The 22,063-nt window shown below is 46.6% G+C and overlaps 5 non-coding genes and 1 pseudogene across 5 annotated transcripts; all 6 read right to left on the reverse strand.

Annotated features, from left to right (window-relative positions):
* Positions 1 to 381: 381 nt before the first annotated feature.
* Positions 382 to 572, reverse strand: LOC136599527 (U2 spliceosomal RNA). The gene has a single exon (XR_010789076.1). It is a non-coding gene; the product is annotated as a U2 spliceosomal RNA (small nuclear RNA).
* Positions 573 to 3,241: 2,669 nt separating this feature from the next.
* On the reverse strand, positions 3,242 to 3,432 carry LOC136599569 (U2 spliceosomal RNA). Its single transcript, XR_010789109.1, has one exon. It is a non-coding gene; the product is annotated as a U2 spliceosomal RNA (small nuclear RNA).
* A 2,687-nt stretch (positions 3,433 to 6,119) lies between these two features.
* On the reverse strand, positions 6,120 to 6,310 carry LOC136599571 (U2 spliceosomal RNA). Its single transcript, XR_010789111.1, has one exon. It is a non-coding gene; the product is annotated as a U2 spliceosomal RNA (small nuclear RNA).
* A 2,636-nt stretch (positions 6,311 to 8,946) lies between these two features.
* On the reverse strand, positions 8,947 to 9,127 carry LOC136599558 (U2 spliceosomal RNA; annotated as a pseudogene).
* A 7,929-nt stretch (positions 9,128 to 17,056) lies between these two features.
* Positions 17,057 to 17,247, reverse strand: LOC136599572 (U2 spliceosomal RNA). Its single transcript, XR_010789112.1, has one exon. It is a non-coding gene; the product is annotated as a U2 spliceosomal RNA (small nuclear RNA).
* A 2,640-nt stretch (positions 17,248 to 19,887) lies between these two features.
* Positions 19,888 to 20,073, reverse strand: LOC136599546 (U2 spliceosomal RNA). The gene has a single exon (XR_010789093.1). It is a non-coding gene; the product is annotated as a U2 spliceosomal RNA (small nuclear RNA).
* Between the last annotated feature and the right edge of the window lie 1,990 nt (positions 20,074 to 22,063).

Here is a 22,063-nt window from a genome sequence, read left to right on the forward strand (position 1 = left end):
AAGAGAGACTTTATGGGCCCCCTGGGGCTCCGGGCCCCCTGCACATACACCCATGACCCGAATACGTGAAGCATACAGACGCAGGCTGCCAGGATACGCTGTGCCTGCCCGATGTTTCCAACTTGGCTATTAGCGCAGCGGTAGGTACGAACTATAGAGTGCGGCTGCCATATGAACTGGTGTGTGTGTTGTTTTGCTTCCAGTTGTACCTGTGCTGTGCACACTCTGGCAGACGCAGCTGCTCAGTGGATACAATGTTGCGAGCAGACGGGCTGAGTGTCAATCAAAGTGCTTGGGTGGTGGTAGCAGCAGCCGCCACAGCTGCGCTGCACCTCTTGCTCGTCAGTTTTGTTTTTCTGCTTTTGGAAACTGCTGTAGGAAAGGGGGTGCACCGGTCCTGGAGGTACTGCAATACCAGGTCAATGCGTGAAGTGGACAGAGCAAGCTCTTTTTCCAGCTCCCTGTTCTAAAAATCCATTTAATATATGGTCCCCAGATAGGGGACGTATCAGATATTAAACTGATAAGAACAGATACTACACTTGATCTTAGCCAAAAGGCCGAGAAGCGATAACCCGAAATGGGTTTCACCTGTAGCCCGGTCCGCCCAACTCCACTTCCAAGGCTTGAGGCAACACGCTCAGCCAGCACTCTGGGCGCACCCACAATGCACCCAGGCAGCTGGGAGAGCTATTAAAACTTTCCATAGCCCCGCCCCACGCCTTCTCAACCGCGCCCAGCCTCACACCCTCAGTCCTTCCTCTTGCACCGTGCTCACGCATCCTAGGCTTGCAGAGCCTGCTGCTGCAGGACTCGTCAGCTCCCTACAAACGAGGGTTAAGCCGGCGATGACACTAGAAGCAAGCACTAGTTTGTCTCTGAAGGTGCGTCGGCCGGTCGGTTGGAGGGATCTCTTCGGCCAGCCGCATTTCGAGTAGGGACGGATGGAAACTTTTTACCTAAAATAAGGGAAATTGGCTTCGGCCCCATAGGGCTTTATTGCCTTCCCCTGGGCCAGCATTAGTAGACCCTAGTAAGGAGAATATTAGAGCGGCATGGTCATCCGAAGAACTTAAAAACATACAGCAGGCCTTTTTTGCCCGCCCGCCATACATACATACATACATACATACATATATAACTACAGATTTTATATTTTTTTTACATATATACATTATATATATATATATACATACATACATACATACATACATACATACACACACACACACACACACACACACACACACATACACACATATACACACACACATACAATCTTAAATCTATCTTTAATCTATATCTACAAAATCTGTAAATTAGAAATAATCCATATCTATATTCTACATAATTAATAAAGATAGATAGATAGATAGATAGATAGATAGATAGATAGATAGATAGACTCACATACATGCATACATACATACATACTGTATGCAATTGAGCCAGGTGTTTGGAAGGCTGACGATGTCACTCCTTTGTGATGTCATCAATTTAGAAGCATTAATACCGGGCTTGGCAGCCATTTCAGTCAGTCTCTGCTGCAGCTGGGAGACGGGAGATGGTCTTTATTTCCACCAAGAAGCTGCAGAACTACCGGTAACTGCATCATTTTTATTTTATTCAATATAGGTTTTATTGGTTTCATGGAGGGGGGGAAACTTTTGCCTTATCTCAAAGCAATGTAAAAATAACTTTGACAATGAAACTTAATAAATCAATTTCGAGTTGAACTATATCATGTTTGTCTGTGATATTTTATAAGGTCTACAAACAGGGGAATGAGGGGAGGGTAAGGGGGGGGGGGGAGTGGTAAGGGGGGGTAGGTATCTATGACACGGGAGAAAGAGAAAATAAAACAAAAAGGGGGGGGGGGGGGGCGGGCTCCGGAATTGTTGTTTCTCTTTACAATTGTGGTTTAAACGTGTTACTCACATGTCCCTGTCTGTAACCACTTGGTAAATAGGGGTGAGCTCCGGGCATCTATCCATATCGCCCAGGTGTGATACAATTTATCATAGCCTGACGGCTCATCTAGAAGCCTCGTTCTCTCCATACGCTCTATTTCGTGGATCATTGTTATTTTTAGTGGAGTGCATTTTTTATGCAGCACACAAGGGGGAGACAGCGGCCTACCAAAATCTAGTTGGCTGCTGCTGTGGCTTTCTTTTTTTTAAAAAAAGGTAGGTTCCGTTCTTCCATGGTGAGGAATAGGCAGGGAGGTTCCGTTTTTGCCAGCTGGGGAATGCTTATAGGCAAGGCCTTATCCCTGGTGGTGCATGTAACGTTAGACCACGTTTCAGCATTCAGTCAGTCAGTGGCTGACAAACGAGCTCCATGCAAGTTTACATTAAACAGACACATTTCTTTCTTTACTGTATTGACTGCGGTCTGTAATCGAGCGGTTGAACTGTTTCTGTGTCCATGCATTGAATAAAGCAATACATCCTTGTAAAGTAGACGTCCGTTCGTTGGAGTTCTTTGCTCCCCGAGTGTTGCTCCATCTCTAAACGTTGGCCTGGATCTTCATGGACGAATACTGCCCATCCCACGTGGAGCGTGTATCTCAGCCCGCGTGGAGTGCTGCAGTCCAATGAGGTATTCCGTGCTACATAGCAAGCCTTGGGCCTGTGTGATTGGGGGTCCGCTGCTGTCTGTCCACTCTGAAGCGCGCATCCGGGGCCGGCCGCTTTTCGACTACCAGCGACTGCAGGTCACACACACAGGCTGGTTGGAATGGCCTAGCATTATCCTGATCTGGAGGTGTAACTTGAAGCTGCGGGGCCCGAGTACAAAGTCTGGAACTGGGCCCCCAAACTATAAAGCTTCATTGATAGCATTGGTTTACAATGTGGGGAAGAGAGACTTTATGGGCCCCCTGGGGCTCCGGGCCCCCTGCACATACACCCATGACCCGAATACGTGAAGCATACAGACGCAGGCTGCCAGGATACGCTGTGCCTGCCCGATGTTTCCAACTTGGCTATTAGCGCAGCGGTAGGTACGAACTATAGAGTGCGGCTGCCATATGAACTGGTGTGTGTGTTGTTTTGCTTCCAGTTGTACCTGTGCTGTGCACACTCTGGCAGACGCAGCTGCTCAGTGGATACAATGTTGCGAGCAGACGGGCTGAGTGTCAATCAAAGTGCTTGGGTGGTGGTAGCAGCAGCCGCCACAGCTGCGCTGCACCTCTTGCTCGTCAGTTTTGTTTTTCTGCTTTTGGAAACTGCTGTAGGAAAGGGGGTGCACCGGTCCTGGAGGTACTGCAATACCAGGTCAATGCGTGGAGTGGACAGAGCAAGCTCTTTTTCCAGCTCCCTGTTCTAAAAATCCATTTAATATATGGTCCCCAGATAGGGGACGTATCAGATATTAAACTGATAAGAACAGATACTACACTTGATCTTAGCCAAAAGGCCGAGAAGCGATAACCCGAAATGGGTTTCACCTGTAGCCCGGTCCGCCCAACTCCACTTCCAAGGCTTGAGGCAACACGCTCAGCCAGCACTCTGGGCGCACCCACAATGCACCCAGGCAGCTGGGAGAGCTATTAAAACTTTCCATAGCCCCGCCCCACGCCTTCTCAACCGCGCCCAGCCTCACACCCTCAGTCCTTCCTCTTGCACCGTGCTCACGCATCCTAGGCTTGCAGAGCCTGCTGCTGCAGGACTCGTCAGCTCCCTACAAACGAGGGTTAAGCCGGCGATGACACTAGAAGCAAGCACTAGTTTGTCTCTGAAGGTGCGTCGGCCGGTCGGTTGGAGGGATCTCTTCGGCCAGCCGCATTTCGAGTAGGGACGGATGGAAACTTTTTACCTAAAATAAGGGAAATTGGCTTCGGCCCCATAGGGCTTTATTGCCTTCCCCTGGGCCAGCATTAGTAGACCCTAGTAAGGAGAATATTAGAGCGGCATGGTCATCCGAAGAACTTAAAAACATACAGCAGGCCTTTTTTGCCCGCCCGCCATACATACATACATACATACATACATATATAACTACAGATTTTATATTTTTTTTACATATATACATTATATATATATATATACATACATACATACATACATACATACATACACACACACACACACACACACACACACACACACATACACACATATACACACACACATACAATCTTAAATCTATCTTTAATCTATATCTACAAAATCTGTAAATTAGAAATAATCCATATCTATATTCTACATAATTAATAAAGATAGATAGATAGATAGATAGATAGATAGATAGATAGATAGATAGATAGATAGATAGATAGACTCACATACATGCATACATACATACATACTGTATGCAATTGAGCCAGGTGTTTGGAAGGCTGACGATGTCACTCCTTTGTGATGTCATCAATTTAGAAGCATTAATACCGGGCTTGGCAGCCATTTCAGTCAGTCTCTGCTGCAGCTGGGAGACGGGAGATGGTCTTTATTTCCACCAAGAAGCTGCAGAACTACCGGTAACTGCATCATTTTTATTTTATTCAATATAGGTTTTATTGGTTTCATGGAGGGGGGGAAACTTTTGCCTTATCTCAAAGCAATGTAAAAATAACTTTGACAATGAAACTTAATAAATCAATTTCGAGTTGAACTATATCATGTTTGTCTGTGATATTTTATAAGGTCTACAAACAGGGGAATGAGGGGAGGGTAAGGGGGGGGGGGGAGTGGTAAGGGGGGGTAGGTATCTATGACACGGGAGAAAGAGAAAATAAAACAAAAAGGGGGGGGGGGGGGGCGGGCTCCGGAATTGTTGTTTCTCTTTACAATTGTGGTTTAAACGTGTTACTCACATGTCCCTGTCTGTAACCACTTGGTAAATAGGGGTGAGCTCCGGGCATCTATCCATATCGCCCAGGTGTGATACAATTTATCATAGCCTGACGGCTCATCTAGAAGCCTCGTTCTCTCCATACGCTCTATTTCGTGGATCATTGTTATTTTTAGTGGAGTGCATTTTTTATGCAGCACACAAGGGGGAGACAGCGGCCTACCAAAATCTAGTTGGCTGCTGCTGTGGCTTTCTTTTTTTTAAAAAAAGGTAGGTTCCGTTCTTCCATGGTGAGGAATAGGCAGGGAGGTTCCGTTTTTGCCAGCTGGGGAATGCTTATAGGCAAGGCCTTATCCCTGGTGGTGCATGTAACGTTAGACCACGTTTCAGCATTCAGTCAGTCAGTGGCTGACAAACGAGCTCCATGCAAGTTTACATTAAACAGACACATTTCTTTCTTTACTGTATTGACTGCGGTCTGTAATCGAGCGGTTGAACTGTTTCTGTGTCCATGCATTGAATAAAGCAATACATCCTTGTAAAGTAGACGTCCGTTCGTTGGAGTTCTTTGCTCCCCGAGTGTTGCTCCATCTCTAAACGTTGGCCTGGATCTTCATGGACGAATACTGCCCATCCCACGTGGAGCGTGTATCTCAGCCCGCGTGGAGTGCTGCAGTCCAATGAGGTATTCCGTGCTACATAGCAAGCCTTGGGCCTGTGTGATTGGGGGTCCGCTGCTGTCTGTCCACTCTGAAGCGCGCATCCGGGGCCGGCCGCTTTTCGACTACCAGCGACTGCAGGTCACACACACAGGCTGGTTGGAATGGCCTAGCATTATCCTGATCTGGAGGTGTAACTTGAAGCTGCGGGGCCCGAGTACAAAGTCTGGAACTGGGCCCCCAAACTATAAAGCTTCATTGATAGCATTGGTTTACAATGTGGGGAAGAGAGACTTTATGGGCCCCCTGGGGCTCCGGGCCCCCTGCACATACACCCATGACCCGAATACGTGAAGCATACAGACGCAGGCTGCCAGGATACGCTGTGCCTGCCCGATGTTTCCAACTTGGCTATTAGCGCAGCGGTAGGTACGAACTATAGAGTGCGGCTGCCATATGAACTGGTGTGTGTGTTGTTTTGCTTCCAGTTGTACCTGTGCTGTGCACACTCTGGCAGACGCAGCTGCTCAGTGGATACAATGTTGCGAGCAGACGGGCTGAGTGTCAATCAAAGTGCTTGGGTGGTGGTAGCAGCAGCCGCCACAGCTGCGCTGCACCTCTTGCTCGTCAGTTTTGTTTTTCTGCTTTTGGAAACTGCTGTAGGAAAGGGGGTGCACCGGTCCTGGAGGTACTGCAATACCAGGTCAATGCGTGGAGTGGACAGAGCAAGCTCTTTTTCCAGCTCCCTGTTCTAAAAATCCATTTAATATATGGTCCCCAGATAGGGGACGTATCAGATATTAAACTGATAAGAACAGATACTACACTTGATCTTAGCCAAAAGGCCGAGAAGCGATAACCCGAAATGGGTTTCACCTGTAGCCCGGTCCGCCCAACTCCACTTCCAAGGCTTGAGGCAACACGCTCAGCCAGCACTCTGGGCGCACCCACAATGCACCCAGGCAGCTGGGAGAGCTATTAAAACTTTCCATAGCCCCGCCCCACGCCTTCTCAACCGCGCCCAGCCTCACACCCTCAGTCCTTCCTCTTGCACCGTGCTCACGCATCCTAGGCTTGCAGAGCCTGCTGCTGCAGGACTCGTCAGCTCCCTACAAACGAGGGTTAAGCCGGCGATGACACTAGAAGCAAGCACTAGTTTGTCTCTGAAGGTGCGTCGGCCGGTCGGTTGGAGGGATCTCTTCGGCCAGCCGCATTTCGAGTAGGGACGGATGGAAACTTTTTACCTAAAATAAGGGAAATTGGCTTCGGCCCCATAGGGCTTTATTGCCTTCCCCTGGGCCAGCATTAGTAGACCCTAGTAAGGAGAATATTAGAGCGGCATGGTCATCCGAAGAACTTAAAAACATACAGCAGGCCTTTTTTGCCCGCCCGCCATACATACATACATACCTACAGATTTTATATTTTTTTTACATATATACATTATATATATATATATATACACATACATACATACATACATACATACACACACACACACACACACACACACACACACACATACACACATATACACACACACATACAATCTTAAATCTATCTTTAATCTATATCTACAAAATCTGTAAATTAGAAATAATCCATATCTATATTCTACATAATTAATAAAGATAGATAGATAGATAGATAGATAGATAGACTCACATACATGCATACATACATACATACTGTATGCAATTGAGCCAGGTGTTTGGAAGGCTGACGATGTCACTCCTTTGTGATGTCATCAATTTAGAAGCATTAATACCGGGCTTGGCAGCCATTTCAGTCAGTCTCTGCTGCAGCTGGGAGACGGGAGATGGTCTTTATTTCCACCAAGAAGCTGCAGAACTACCGGTAACTGCATCATTTTTATTTTATTCAATATAGGTTTTATTGGTTTCATGGAGGGGGGGAAACTTTTGCCTTATCTCAAAGCAATGTAAAAATAACTTTGACAATGAAACTTAATAAATCAATTTCGAGTTGAACTATATCATGTTTGTCTGTGATATTTTATAAGGTCTACAAACAGGGGAATGAGGGGAGGGTAAGGGGGGGGGGGAGTGGTAAGGGAGGGTAGGTATCTATGACACGGGAGAAAGAGAAAATAAAACAAAAAGGGGGGGGGGGGGCGGGCTCCGGAATTGTTGTTTCTCTTTACAATTGTGGTTTAAACGTGTTACTCACATGTCCCTGTCTGTAACCACTTGGTAAATAGGGGTGAGCTCCGGGCATCTATCCATATCGCCCAGGTGTGATACAATTTATCATAGCCTGACGGCTCATCTAGAAGCCTCGTTCTCTCCATACGCTCTATTTCGTGGATCATTGTTATTTTTAGTGGAGTGCATTTTTTATGCAGCACACAAGGGGGAGACAGCGGCCTACCAAAATCTAGTTGGCTGCTGCTGTGGCTTTCTTTTTTTTAAAAAAAGGTAGGTTCCGTTCTTCCATGGTGAGGAATAGGCAGGGAGGTTCCGTTTTTGCCAGCTGGGGAATGCTTATAGGCAAGGCCTTATCCCTGGTGGTGCATGTAACGTTAGACCACGTTTCAGCATTCAGTCAGTCAGTGGCTGACAAACGAGCTCCATGCAAGTTTACATTAAACAGACACATTTCTTTCTTTACTGTATTGACTGCGGTCTGTAATCGAGCGGTTGAACTGTTTCTGTGTCCATGCATTGAATAAAGCAATACATCCTTGTAAAGTAGACGTCCGTTCGTTGGAGTTCTTTGCTCCCCGAGTGTTGCTCCATCTCTAAACGTTGGCCTGGATCTTCATGGACGAATACTGCCCATCCCACGTGGAGCGTGTATCTCAGCCCGCGTGGAGTGCTGCAGTCCAATGAGGTATTCCGTGCTACATAGCAAGCCTTGGGCCTGTGTGATTGGGGGTCCGCTGCTGTCTGTCCACTCTGAAGCGCGCATCCGGGGCCGGCCGCTTTTCGACTACCAGCGACTGCAGGTCACACACACAGGCTGGTTGGAATGGCCTAGCATTATCCTGATCTGGAGGTGTAACTTGAAGCTGCGGGGCCCGAGTACAAAGTCTGGAACTGGGCCCCCAAACTATAAAGCTTCATTGATAGCATTGGTTTACAATGTGGGGAAGAGAGACTTTATGGGCCCCCTGGGGCTCCGGGCCCCCTGCACATACACCCATGACCCGAATACGTGAAGCATACAGACGCAGGCTGCCAGGATACGCTGTGCCTGCCCGATGTTTCCAACTTGGCTATTAGCGCAGCGGTAGGTACGAACTATAGAGTGCGGCTGCCATATGAACTGGTGTGTGTGTTGTTTTGCTTCCAGTTGTACCTGTGCTGTGCACACTCTGGCAGACGCAGCTGCTCAGTGGATACAATGTTGCGAGCAGACGGGCTGAGTGTCAATCAAAGTGCTTGGGTGGTGGTAGCAGCAGCCGCCACAGCTGCGCTGCACCTCTTGCTCGTCAGTTTTGTTTTTCTGCTTTTGGAAACTGCTGTAGGAAAGGGGGTGCACCGGTCCTGGAGGTACTGCAATACCAGGTCAATGCGTGGAGTGGACAGAGCAAGCTCTTTTTCCAGCTCCCTGTTCTAAAAATCCATTTAATATATGGTCCCCAGATAGGGGACGTATCAGATATTAAACTGATAAGAACAGATTTTTTTTGAGTTGACATCCCCAACTAGTGGGGTGACTTTATTGAAACATCAAGAGTTTTACCCAATAAATGCACTTTAGAAACATTTTAAAACCTAAAATGTTCTAAAACAAAAACTCTTTAAAAATACAGATATACATACACATAAAATGGGCACTTGGTGGCATCACAATATGGAACTCCACTCACTTAAAAGCCATTTTCTGGATAAAATCGGAAAGTTCTTTTTATCTATTATAAAATAATCATACATCTCGCTAAAACCAATAGATAAAACGTCCTGCACTGTTAAAATCTCATGTTTAAACAGTAAAATGTTTCGGGCCTTCCATAGAGCCGCCTTCACGCAGTTGATGGTCTTCCATGCCATTATCCTCTCGGTCCATGTGGGGCACTCCAGGCATCCGTACAGCACGGTCTCCATCTTTAGCTCTTTAATCCGGGTGATTTTACGTAGAAGAGGGCTTATTTTAGTCCATATAAGTTGGGCGAAGTAACAGGTCCACATCAGGTGTTGTATCGTCTCGTCATCTCGGCATCCTGGTCTTGGGCATGCGGCAGAGTTGGTCAGCCCTCTTCTATGCTGGAATGCCCGGCATGGAAGACACTCGTGAACGCAGCTCCAGGCAAGGTCCTTCTGGGAATTAAAAAGAGAATTATCATTCACCATTCTCCATATTTGTTTTGTTTTTTCTTCATTAAAATTCCCTGCAGGCGCCATAAAACCACTTTCCTTTATGTCCTTATATGTTTTTTTACTATTTAAAAGATATTGTACGGTCTTACCACTCAGATCATATAAAATCACCGTTTTTGCTAAAATCTTGTACTCGTCTGTCAGGTTAAAAGAATAGGGGGAGTTTAAAACTGTGGAAAACCACCTATGTCTACGCATAAAATAACCTGTATTAAAACGGACGAAGTAAGACCAATAATGACTCTTAAAAACAGCATTCAAACACATACTAAAAAACTTAGTTAAAAGAAAAGCCTTAAAATCAGGGAAATCCTTCCCCCCCATGGGTTTGGGTTTTAAAACTATTTCTCGTCTAAGTTTTTCCATCTTGGAGTTCCATAGGAAGGTGAAGCATGCTTTTGTGATTTTCTTTAGCAGCCGGTCTGGAGGGGGAAACACCAAACTGAGGTATAGTAAAATCGGTAAAATAATCATCTTTGTAATTAAAACCTTCCCCTCCAGCGTCAGCTGCCGCATGCTCCACATACACAGTTTTTTGTTTATTTTTTGTGCCACCAAGTCCCAACTGGTAAAACCATTGTTTGACTCATTAAAGGAGACACCTAAAATCTGCACTGATTCAGAAACAGGAACAGGAATGTCCGCTAAAAGCATATCTCCTATATTTAAAATGTTGCTTTTATTAAAATTTACCTTAAAACCGGAGGAGCAACAAAAATACTGAATTTGCCTCAAGGTTTTCTGAATTGAGAGGGTGTCCCTGCACAGCACAGCGACATCATCCATGTACCCCACTACTTTGGCCTCGATACCCCCCCCACCCGGTAGGGGGACTCCACGAACTTGCTTGTCTTTCCTTATGGCGCATAAAAGAGGCTCCAGTGCACAGATAAAAAGTAGTGGGGACAAGGGACACCCCTGCTTCACCCCGGATTTTAAAAGGACATCCTGCGTCTTAAAACCGTTTACTAAAATCTTGCTGGTGCAGTTATCATAAAAGGCTCTTAGAGACAGTAAAAAGCCTTCCGGTATACCCATCTTCTCTAAAACCTTAAAAAGATAAAAATGCGACACTCTGTCGAAGGCCTTCTCGAAATCTATGGATAAAATGGCCATTTTGCCATGCCTCGACTTCGTGTCGCTGATGCAGTCTTTTAAAAGGTTAAGATTTTCGTGTATAGCCCTCCCAGGGACGCCACAGACTTGATTGGTGTGTATAATTTTATGTATGATTTCTTTAAGTCTGTTGGCGCAGATTTTAGCCATGATCTTATAATCGGCGTTTAGAAGGGTGATGGGTCTCCAGTTTTTTATATCAGTCTTATCCCCTTTCTTGTATAACAGAGACACCTCACCCTTCCGCCATGACCCTGGGAGGCTCTTGGAATTAAAAATCTCGCTAAAAAGAGAATAAAAATCCTCTTTTAAAATTCCGTAAAACGTGACATAAAACTCGATGGGTATACCGTCCGGACCAGGCACCTTGCCTGGTTTAAAACTACGGATGGTATCTAAAATCTCCTGCTCCGAAATATCACGTAATAAAAGGCTCTGGGAGACAGGGTCTAAAACATCCGTGATCTCCTTTAATGAGTCTTCCATAAAACTTATATCCACACTTTTAGTGTTAAAAAGATCCGCATAAAAACCATGTACTTTTCCTAAAAGACCCTGTACGTCGGTAATTCCATCGAGTTCATTTAAAATACATTTTCTCTCGGTAACTTTCTTAAAAAAATACCTGGAGCAGGTCTCATTCTCTTCGAGGTGCTTGACTCTAGAACGGAATATTATTTCTTTACCTCTCTGCTCCAGGCATTTGGCGATATCTTTCTTGGCGTCCATTACTTCCTTAGTTACCTCTATACCGTGCTCTTTCATCTTGTACAGGGTCTGCAGACGGGTATTTAGATTGGAATAAAAAGCCCGTTTTTCTTTGGCTCTGGAGATCCCAACCTGGATAAAATAGTCCTTGATCTTGATTTTCATCTTTTCCCACCACTGGCTGGTGGGAATGTTGGGATCTCTTACCCGTCTGCATTCTTTAAAAAAAGTAATAAAATCAGATAAAATCTGCGGATCTTGTAGAAGGGACACGTTCATCTTCCAGGCATTACTGGTTCTCCTTCTTTCTCCAAGGTTTGCTTTAAAAAATAAAACCTTGTGGTCAGAGAGGGTATTATTAAAAACATCAGATCTAAAAGGTTGTACCTGGTGAGAGCAGAAGATAAAATCGATCCTGGAGCTGCAGGTGGTGTTGCTCCAGGTCACGCCGGCCTCTTCAGGTAAAAGCGGGTTACAGGTCTTAAAAACATCCATAAGCAGGTGGTCTGTGACGAGGTTCTTCAGCATATTGGAGGTTTTATCGTAGTTCCTGCTTACGGAGTTAGAGAACCGGCGTTCCCCCCTTAAAACACAATTAAAATCTCCAGCTAAAATAAGGGGATAAGAACTGTTAATAAAAAGGGGTAAAATCTCCAACATTTCTGCTCTCACCTTCTTTTCCGGAGAACCGTAAAAATTTAAAAACTGACATTTAATACCGTTGATAAAAGCTCTGACCAATAAAATTCTGCCTGGTAAAATTTCATAAAAATTTTCAATAAAAACGTTCCCTTTAAAAAGAATGGCGACCCCTGCTGATCTGGATTCGTTAGATCCAGACCAGACTGATGGCCCATGTACCCAATCCTTCTCGTACTTTTTGTATTGGGATTTGTGCGGGATGCCGCATTCCTGCAGGAAGAATACGGAAGCAGCAAAAATGGTTAAGTAGTTGAACAGGGCAGCCCGTCTCACTTTGCTCTCGATGCTTCTTACGTTAAAAGTGAGACATGAAAGGTCCGCCATCATTGAGTGTGTGCGTAGATGTCTTGGAATACGCTCACGATGTTCAACTTAAAAACCACACTCTCCGGCTACGCCAGAGACCCCGCTGGAGCTCTCATACCCCCCCGCATCCGAATCTACAGTAAACAAGGACGATGCTGGAGAGGAACTCCCATCACTCAGCTGCCCCCCTGGGACACCCGAGGCAGGAATGTCAGACAGATCCCATATCGATGACATTGGTAATGTGCTTACCCCAGGGGTCGACATATCGGCCTTCTGCCGTTCACTTTTCCCCTCTGCAGGGGTGGGTACTCGGCTCGCCGCCACCACCTCGGAGGTTGCCCTGGGGTCCCCCACCTGGCAGGGAGGGGGAGGGGCACTGGTGGTTGGCACCTTGGGGGGACCGTCCGGTTTCGCTGCGTCAGCAGGTACTTCCTTGGGTCCCCCCCGTACCACCTCCGAGTACAGGGTGGCCTTCGAGCCTTTCCGCCTTTTCATTGCTGCTGCGTCACCCCCGGGGTCTTCTGCCTCGGGTACCCTCGCAGCCGGCGTCTCCTGCGGGCTAGGACCAGCTTCATCGGACTTCCCCTCTGACCCAGATTTCTGGGATGGGATGTCCATCGGCCGATCCGTAGCCCTCCTCTTGCTACGCCGCTGCTCTTTGGATGTTCCTTCCTCATTTTGGGGGGGTCTGCTGGCAGTGTCCATGTCCTCCTGTTCCTCTCCTTGGGGGGGTGCGGTTTGGTCTGCTGGCTTCCTTGGCTGCCCTCGCTGCTCCGTATTTCGTGGCCTATGGGGACAAGCATAAAAGAGGTGACCAACTCTGCCGCATAGATGACATTTTTTCGCCATAGGACACTGATTGGTTTCGTGATCTGAGCCTTCACAATTCCTGCAGGTGACGCCGCAACTGTCTTTGTCATGGCCATATTTTTTACAGTTGCGGCAAAAATCAGGCATTCCCGCAAAATAGAGGTCGCCACTCACGTTACCCAGTTTAAAACGAGCAGGCGGTAATTTGAGACCCCCTGGGCACCCAGGGTCCTTAATACACGTGACCTGGAACCTCCATTTAGATGTCCAAATACCAAGCTCGTTCATTATCTTTCCCATACACTTGACCGATTTGAAAAAACCATGTAAGAAGGCTTCCACTTCTTTTTGGTCAGCGTAGGGAGAATACATCTTAATCACTACAAGCTTGGTCACATCTAGGACGTGCTCAACCAACTGGACACCCTCAAGCCGTGGATCTTGTTTAGTAGGAATCGCATTGATTAAATCACTGAAAATACCTTTCTGCGTAAAGGTAACATCATAAGTCCTACGCTTGGGGTAGTCCTGTATTGCCAGTATTTCTCGCTTCTGGATATTGAAAACGCCCATGAGCACGTCCTCTACCACATAACGCAGGCCACGTGTACCCGCCGCTTCCTCAGTAAAAATTACACGGATGGTATTCTGTATCCGGGCATACGCCGGTATAGAGTCAGGGTCCGCACCCATGACTCCTTTCGCCCAAAACGCCTTACAACTCCGCAGTTGTAAACTGTATCCTCACTTGGCACAGGGCCAAGCGGGCAAGGGGGATCGCAACTCGTTTACTCGAGGACTAGTCCCTCTCCCCAATAGCAGCAGGCGGGTTTAGCCCACCGAAGTGGGCGATCCCGCCAGGCCGAGGAGAGGGGTGCCTGAGATACCTTCTGACTAAGACCGCCTGTACCAGGTACACTTGATCTTAGCCAAAAGGCCGAGAAGCGATAACCCGAAATGGGTTTCACCTGTAGCCCGGTCCGCCCAACTCCACTTCCAAGGCTTGAGGCAACACGCTCAGCCAGCACTCTGGGCGCACCCACAATGCACCCAGGCAGCTGGGAGAGCTATTAAAACTTTCCATAGCCCCGCCCCACGCCTTCTCAACCGCGCCCAGCCTCACACCCTCAGTCCTTCCTCTTGCACCGTGCTCACGCATCCTAGGCTTGCAGAGCCTGCTGCTGCAGGACTCGTCAGCTCCCTACAAACGAGGGTTAAGCCGGCGATGACACTAGAAGCAAGCACTAGTTTGTCTCTGAAGGTGCGTCGGCCGGTCGGTTGGAGGGATCTCTTCGGCCAGCCGCATTTCGAGTAGGGACGGATGGAAACTTTTTACCTAAAATAAGGGAAATTGGCTTCGGCCCCATAGGGCTTTATTGCCTTCCCCTGGGCCAGCATTAGTAGACCCTAGTAAGGAGAATATTAGAGCGGCATGGTCATCCGAAGAACTTAAAAACATACAGCAGGCCTTTTTTGCCCGCCCGCCATACATACATACATACCTACAGATTTTATATTTTTTTTACATATATACATTATATATATATACATACATACATACATACATACATACATACACACACACACACACACACACACACACACACACACACATACACACATATACACACACACATACAATCTTAAATCTATCTTTAATCTATATCTACAAAATCTGTAAATTAGAAATAATCCATATCTATATTCTACATAATTAATAAAGATAGATAGATAGATAGATAGATAGATAGATAGATAGATAGATAGATAGATAGATAGACTCACATACATGCATACATACATACATACTGTATGCAATTGAGCCAGGTGTTTGGAAGGCTGACGATGTCACTCCTTTGTGATGTCATCAATTTAGAAGCATTAATACCGGGCTTGGCAGCCATTTCAGTCAGTCTCTGCTGCAGCTGGGAGACGGGAGATGGTCTTTATTTCCACCAAGAAGCTGCAGAACTACCGGTAACTGCATCATTTTTATTTTATTCAATATAGGTTTTATTGGTTTCATGGAGGGGGGGAAACTTTTGCCTTATCTCAAAGCAATGTAAAAATAACTTTGACAATGAAACTTAATAAATCAATTTCGAGTTGAACTATATCATGTTTGTCTGTGATATTTTATAAGGTCTACAAACAGGGGAATGAGGGGAGGGTAAGGGGGGGGGGGGAGTGGTAAGGGAGGGTAGGTATCTATGACACGGGAGAAAGAGAAAATAAAACAAAAAGGGGGGGGGGGGGGCGGGCTCCGGAATTGTTGTTTCTCTTTACAATTGTGGTTTAAACGTGTTACTCACATGTCCCTGTCTGTAACCACTTGGTAAATAGGGGTGAGCTCCGGGCATCTATCCATATCGCCCAGGTGTGATACAATTTATCATAGCCTGACGGCTCATCTAGAAGCCTCGTTCTCTCCATACGCTCTATTTCGTGGATCATTGTTATTTTTAGTGGAGTGCATTTTTTATGCAGCACACAAGGGGGAGACAGCGGCCTACCAAAATCTAGTTGGCTGCTGCTGTGGCTTTCTTTTTTTTAAAAAAAGGTAGGTTCCGTTCTTCCATGGTGAGGAATAGGCAGGGAGGTTCCGTTTTTGCCAGCTGGGGAATGCTTATAGGCAAGGCCTTATCCCTGGTGGTGCATGTAACGTTAGACCACGTTTCAGCATTCAGTCAGTCAGTGGCTGACAAACGAGCTCCATGCAAGTTTACATTAAACAGACACATTTCTTTCTTTACTGTATTGACTGCGGTCTGTAATCGAGCGGTTGAACTGTTTCTGTGTCCATGCATTGAATAAAGCAATACATCCTTGTAAAGTAGACGTCCGTTCGTTGGAGTTCTTTGCTCCCCGAGTGTTGCTCCATCTCTAAACGTTGGCCTGGATCTTCATGGACGAATACTGCCCATCCCACGTGGAGCGTGTATCTCAGCCCGCGTGGAGTGCTGCAGTCCAATGAGGTATTCCGTGCTACATAGCAAGCCTTGGGCCTGTGTGATTGGGGGTCCGCTGCTGTCTGTCCACTCTGAAGCGCGCATCCGGGGCCGGCCGCTTTTCGACTACCAGCGACTGCAGGTCACACACACAGGCTGGTTGGAATGGCCTAGCATTATCCTGATCTGGAGGTGTAACTTGAAGCTGCGGGGCCCGAGTACAAAGTCTGGAACTGGGCCCCCAAACTATAAAGCTTCATTGATAGCATTGGTTTACAATGTGGGGAAGAGAGACTTTATGGGCCCCCTGGGGCTCCGGGCCCCCTGCACATACACCCATGACCCGAATACGTGAAGCATACAGACGCAGGCTGCCAGGATACGCTGTGCCTGCCCGATGTTTCCAACTTGGCTATTAGCGCAGCGGTAGGTACGAACTATAGAGTGCGGCTGCCATATGAACTGGTGTGTGTGTTGTTTTGCTTCCAGTTGTACCTGTGCTGTGCACACTCTGGCAGACGCAGCTGCTCAGTGGATACAATGTTGCGAGCAGACGGGCTGAGTGTCAATCAAAGTGCTTGGGTGGTGGTAGCAGCAGCCGCCACAGCTGCGCTGCACCTCTTGCTCGTCAGTTTTGTTTTTCTGCTTTTGGAAACTGCTGTAGGAAAGGGGGTGCACCGGTCCTGGAGGTACTGCAATACCAGGTCAATGCGTGGAGTGGACAGAGCAAGCTCTTTTTCCAGCTCCCTGTTCTAAAAATCCATTTAATATATGGTCCCCAGATAGGGGACGTATCAGATATTAAACTGATAAGAACAGATACTACACTTGATCTTAGCCAAAAGGCCGAGAAGCGATAACCCGAAATGGGTTTCACCTGTAGCCCGGTCCGCCCAACTCCACTTCCAAGGCTTGAGGCAACACGCTCAGCCAGCACTCTGGGCGCACCCACAATGCACCCAGGCAGCTGGGAGAGCTATTAAAACTTTCCATAGCCCCGCCCCACGCCTTCTCAACCGCGCCCAGCCTCACACCCTCAGTCCTTCCTCTTGCACCGTGCTCACGCATCCTAGGCTTGCAGAGCCTGCTGCTGCAGGACTCGTCAGCTCCCTACAAACGAGGGTTAAGCCGGCGATGACACTAGAAGCAAGCACTAGTTTGTCTCTGAAGGTGCGTCGGCCGGTCGGTTGGAGGGATCTCTTCGGCCAGCCGCATTTCGAGTAGGGACGGATGGAAACTTTTTACCTAAAATAAGGGAAATTGGCTTCGGCCCCATAGGGCTTTATTGCCTTCCCCTGGGCCAGCATTAGTAGACCCTAGTAAGGAGAATATTAGAGCGGCATGGTCATCCGAAGAACTTAAAAACATACAGCAGGCCTTTTTTGCCCGCCCGCCATACATACATACATACCTACAGATTTTATATTTTTTTTACATATATACATTATATATATATATATACATACATACATACATACATACATACATACACACACACACACACACACACACACACACATACACACATATACACACACACATACAATCTTAAATCTATCTTTAATCTATATCTACAAAATCTGTAAATTAGAAATAATCCATATCTATATTCTACATAATTAATAAAGATAGATAGATAGATAGATAGATAGATAGATAGATAGACTCACATACATGCATACATACATACATACTGTATGCAATTGAGCCAGGTGTTTGGAAGGCTGACGATGTCACTCCTTTGTGATGTCATCAATTTAGAAGCATTAATACCGGGCTTGGCAGCCATTTCAGTCAGTCTCTGCTGCAGCTGGGAGACGGGAGATGGTCTTTATTTCCACCAAGAAGCTGCAGAACTACCGGTAACTGCATCATTTTTATTTTATTCAATATAGGTTTTATTGGTTTCATGGAGGGGGGGAAACTTTTGCCTTATCTCAAAGCAATGTAAAAATAACTTTGACAATGAAACTTAATAAATCAATTTCGAGTTGAACTATATCATGTTTGTCTGTGATATTTTATAAGGTCTACAAACAGGGGAATGAGGGGAGGGTAAGGGGGGGGGGGGGAGTGGTAAGGGAGGGTAGGTATCTATGACACGGGAGAAAGAGAAAATAAAACAAAAAGGGGGGGGGGGCGGGCTCCGGAATTGTTGTTTCTCTTTACAATTGTGGTTTAAACGTGTTACTCACATGTCCCTGTCTGTAACCACTTGGTAAATAGGGGTGAGCTCCGGGCATCTATCCATATCGCCCAGGTGTGATACAATTTATCATAGCCTGACGGCTCATCTAGAAGCCTCGTTCTCTCCATACGCTCTATTTCGTGGATCATTGTTATTTTTAGTGGAGTGCATTTTTTATGCAGCACACAAGGGGGAGACAGCGGCCTACCAAAATCTAGTTGGCTGCTGCTGTGGCTTTCTTTTTTTTAAAAAAAGGTAGGTTCCGTTCTTCCATGGTGAGGAATAGGCAGGGAGGTTCCGTTTTTGCCAGCTGGGGAATGCTTATAGGCAAGGCCTTATCCCTGGTGGTGCATGTAACGTTAGACCACGTTTCAGCATTCAGTCAGTCAGTGGCTGACAAACGAGCTCCATGCAAGTTTACATTAAACAGACACATTTCTTTCTTTACTGTATTGACTGCGGTCTGTAATCGAGCGGTTGAACTGTTTCTGTGTCCATGCATTGAATAAAGCAATACATGCTTGTAAAGTAGACGTCCGTTCGTTGGAGTTCTTTGCTCCCCGAGTGTTGCTCCATCTCTAAACGTTGGCCTGGATCTTCATGGACGAATACTGCCCATCCCACGTGGAGCGTGTATCTCAGCCCGCGTGGAGTGCTGCAGTCCAATGAGGTATTCCGTGCTACATAGCAAGCCTTGGGCCTGTGTGATTGGGGGTCCGCTGCTGTCTGTCCACTCTGAAGCGCGCATCCGGGGCCGGCCGCTTTTCGACTACCAGCGACTGCAGGTCACACACACAGGCTGGTTGGAATGGCCTAGCATTATCCTGATCTGGAGGTGTAACTTGAAGCTGCGGGGCCCGAGTACAAAGTCTGGAACTGGGCCCCCAAACTATAAAGCTTCATTGATAGCATTGGTTTACAATGTGGGGAAGAGAGACTTTATGGGCCCCCTGGGGCTCCGGGCCCCCTGCACATACACCCATGACCCGAATACGTGAAGCATACAGACGCAGGCTGCCAGGATACGCTGTGCCTGCCCGATGTTTCCAACTTGGCTATTAGCGCAGCGGTAGGTACGAACTATAGAGTGCGGCTGCCATATGAACTGGTGTGTGTGTTGTTTTGCTTCCAGTTGTACCTGTGCTGTGCACACTCTGGCAGACGCAGCTGCTCAGTGGATACAATGTTGCGAGCAGACGGGCTGAGTGTCAATCAAAGTGCTTGGGTGGTGGTAGCAGCAGCCGCCACAGCTGCGCTGCACCTCTTGCTCGTCAGTTTTGTTTTTCTGCTTTTGGAAACTGCTGTAGGAAAGGGGGTGCACCGGTCCTGGAGGTACTGCAATACCAGGTCAATGCGTGGAGTGGACAGAGCAAGCTCTTTTTCCAGCTCCCTGTTCTAAAAATCCATTTAATATATGGTCCCCAGATAGGGGACGTATCAGATATTAAACTGATAAGAACAGATTTTTTTTTTTTTTTTTTATAACCAAAGGTTTTTATTTATTCACAACATAATAAATCCATCACATTATACAACATAAATACATTACAAATCATGACAAATCAACTAATTGTATCCATTTTTTAACCTTCCATATTCCTTCCGCATCGACTCCATCCTTTCTTTTGTCCCATAAATAAATGAAGTATAATTTCCCCAATACCATTCGCACGCTGTCCCTCTCACTTACATCCTTCCTCTTGAACACATACACATTCCTTACATCCCACAACACTTCCTTCACACACGCCATAAACAGCCACAACAGTCTCTCTCTCACACTGCCTCTCGCACCCAAACCAAACATAACTAACTCAAAGGACATGAAATTAACTCCTGTTATTTCTTTACATAACGGACCAAGTCTCTGCAGCACATTTTGCGCATGGCTGCAATTCCAAAATAAATGAACCACATTCTCACATCCACCGCACCCCTCTCTCGGACATCTCTCACTCCTCACCAAACCTCTCACACGCTGAAACTCTCGCACCGGTAACACGCCATGCAGACTCTGCCATACAATCTCACTCTGCCTATTGCTCATCCCATCCATCCGCACTTTCTTCCACACTCTCTCCACATTCACTCTGCTAACAGAATTAATATCAGACATCTCGTCCTTACTCTCAATCATTCGTTTAACCATTCGCTTATTCTTAAGTACATTCACTTCACAGTCATCCAACTCAAACTTCGCCACAAAACACACCGTCCATTCATACCACTTGGGGATCTGGAAAGCAACTGGTTTCCTCAAGTCGTATTCGCACCATTTCATGCGTACAAACCATCTCCCTGCTAGATACCTCATCATGCACGCCCCTTTTGTGGTTTTTTGCAACATGCTTAGTAGGAAAACTACGCTGTTGCATCCAAAGTATGACTCTAAATTGGGAAAGCCCATCCCTCCTCTCTCCCAACTCTTGTACACTGCCTCCCTCCTCAGACGTTCCATTTTGGACCCCCAGAAGAACAGAAACATGACCCTGTTCAGCCTCCTCTGACCCATGTATCCCGGAGGGAAAACTAATGCCACGTATAAGAAAATGGGCAAAATTACGCTCTTTAATATTACGATTTTGCCTATCATAGTCAGGTTGCGTAATTTCCAAAAATTTAACCGGTTCTCCACCTTCTGTCTTGCCTCCTCCCAGCTCTCTTCCCCCTGTAAATTGTTATTAAACCTAATGCCTAGAATTTTAATTGGCCCGGACACAATATTTAAACCTATATCTGCATCCACTCCAGTCTCACCAAACACCTTGCACTCACTTTTATCCCAGTTGACACGGAACGCAGACGCACCACAAAACACAGACACCAACAGCTTCACTCTCCTCACTGCACTCTCAGACTCACACATCACACACACATCATCCATATACGCACACACCTTTAACTCTCTGCCGTCACTACCTGGGATGTGGATCCCCCTCACCATCTTCTCCTGTCTTATTAGACATAGTAACGGCTCCATGGCGCAGATGAAAACCACGGCCGACAGCGGACACCCCTGACGCACACCAGACATCACATTCACTCTCCTTCCAACCTTCCCATTCACCAACATACTACTATAAATCCTTTCATACAGACTCCTCACTCGCTCTACAAACATACCCGGGAACCCCATGCACACCAACACTCGGAACAAGAATCCATGCGACAACCTGTCATACGCTTTTTCAAAATCCAAGCTCACCACATACACACTCTTCTTTCGCTCCTTACAATCTCCCAGACAATCCCGCACCAGACACAGACTCTCATGCACCCTCCTACCGGGCACCGCACAGTACTGGTCCTCGCTCACCACACTCTCCACTACCGCACGCATCCGATTTGCAATGATTTTAGCATAAATTTTATAGTCAGCATTAAGAAGCGTAATCGGGCGCCAATTTTTTAAATTTTTCAGATTGCCCTTTTTGGGGATTAATACAACCAGTCCACCTCGCATACTTTCAGCCATATCCACATTCA

The sequence above is a fragment of the Eleutherodactylus coqui genome, unplaced genomic scaffold (genome assembly GCF_035609145.1).
Source record: "Eleutherodactylus coqui strain aEleCoq1 unplaced genomic scaffold, aEleCoq1.hap1 HAP1_SCAFFOLD_101, whole genome shotgun sequence".
Lineage (NCBI taxonomy): Eukaryota > Metazoa > Chordata > Amphibia > Anura > Eleutherodactylidae > Eleutherodactylus > Eleutherodactylus coqui.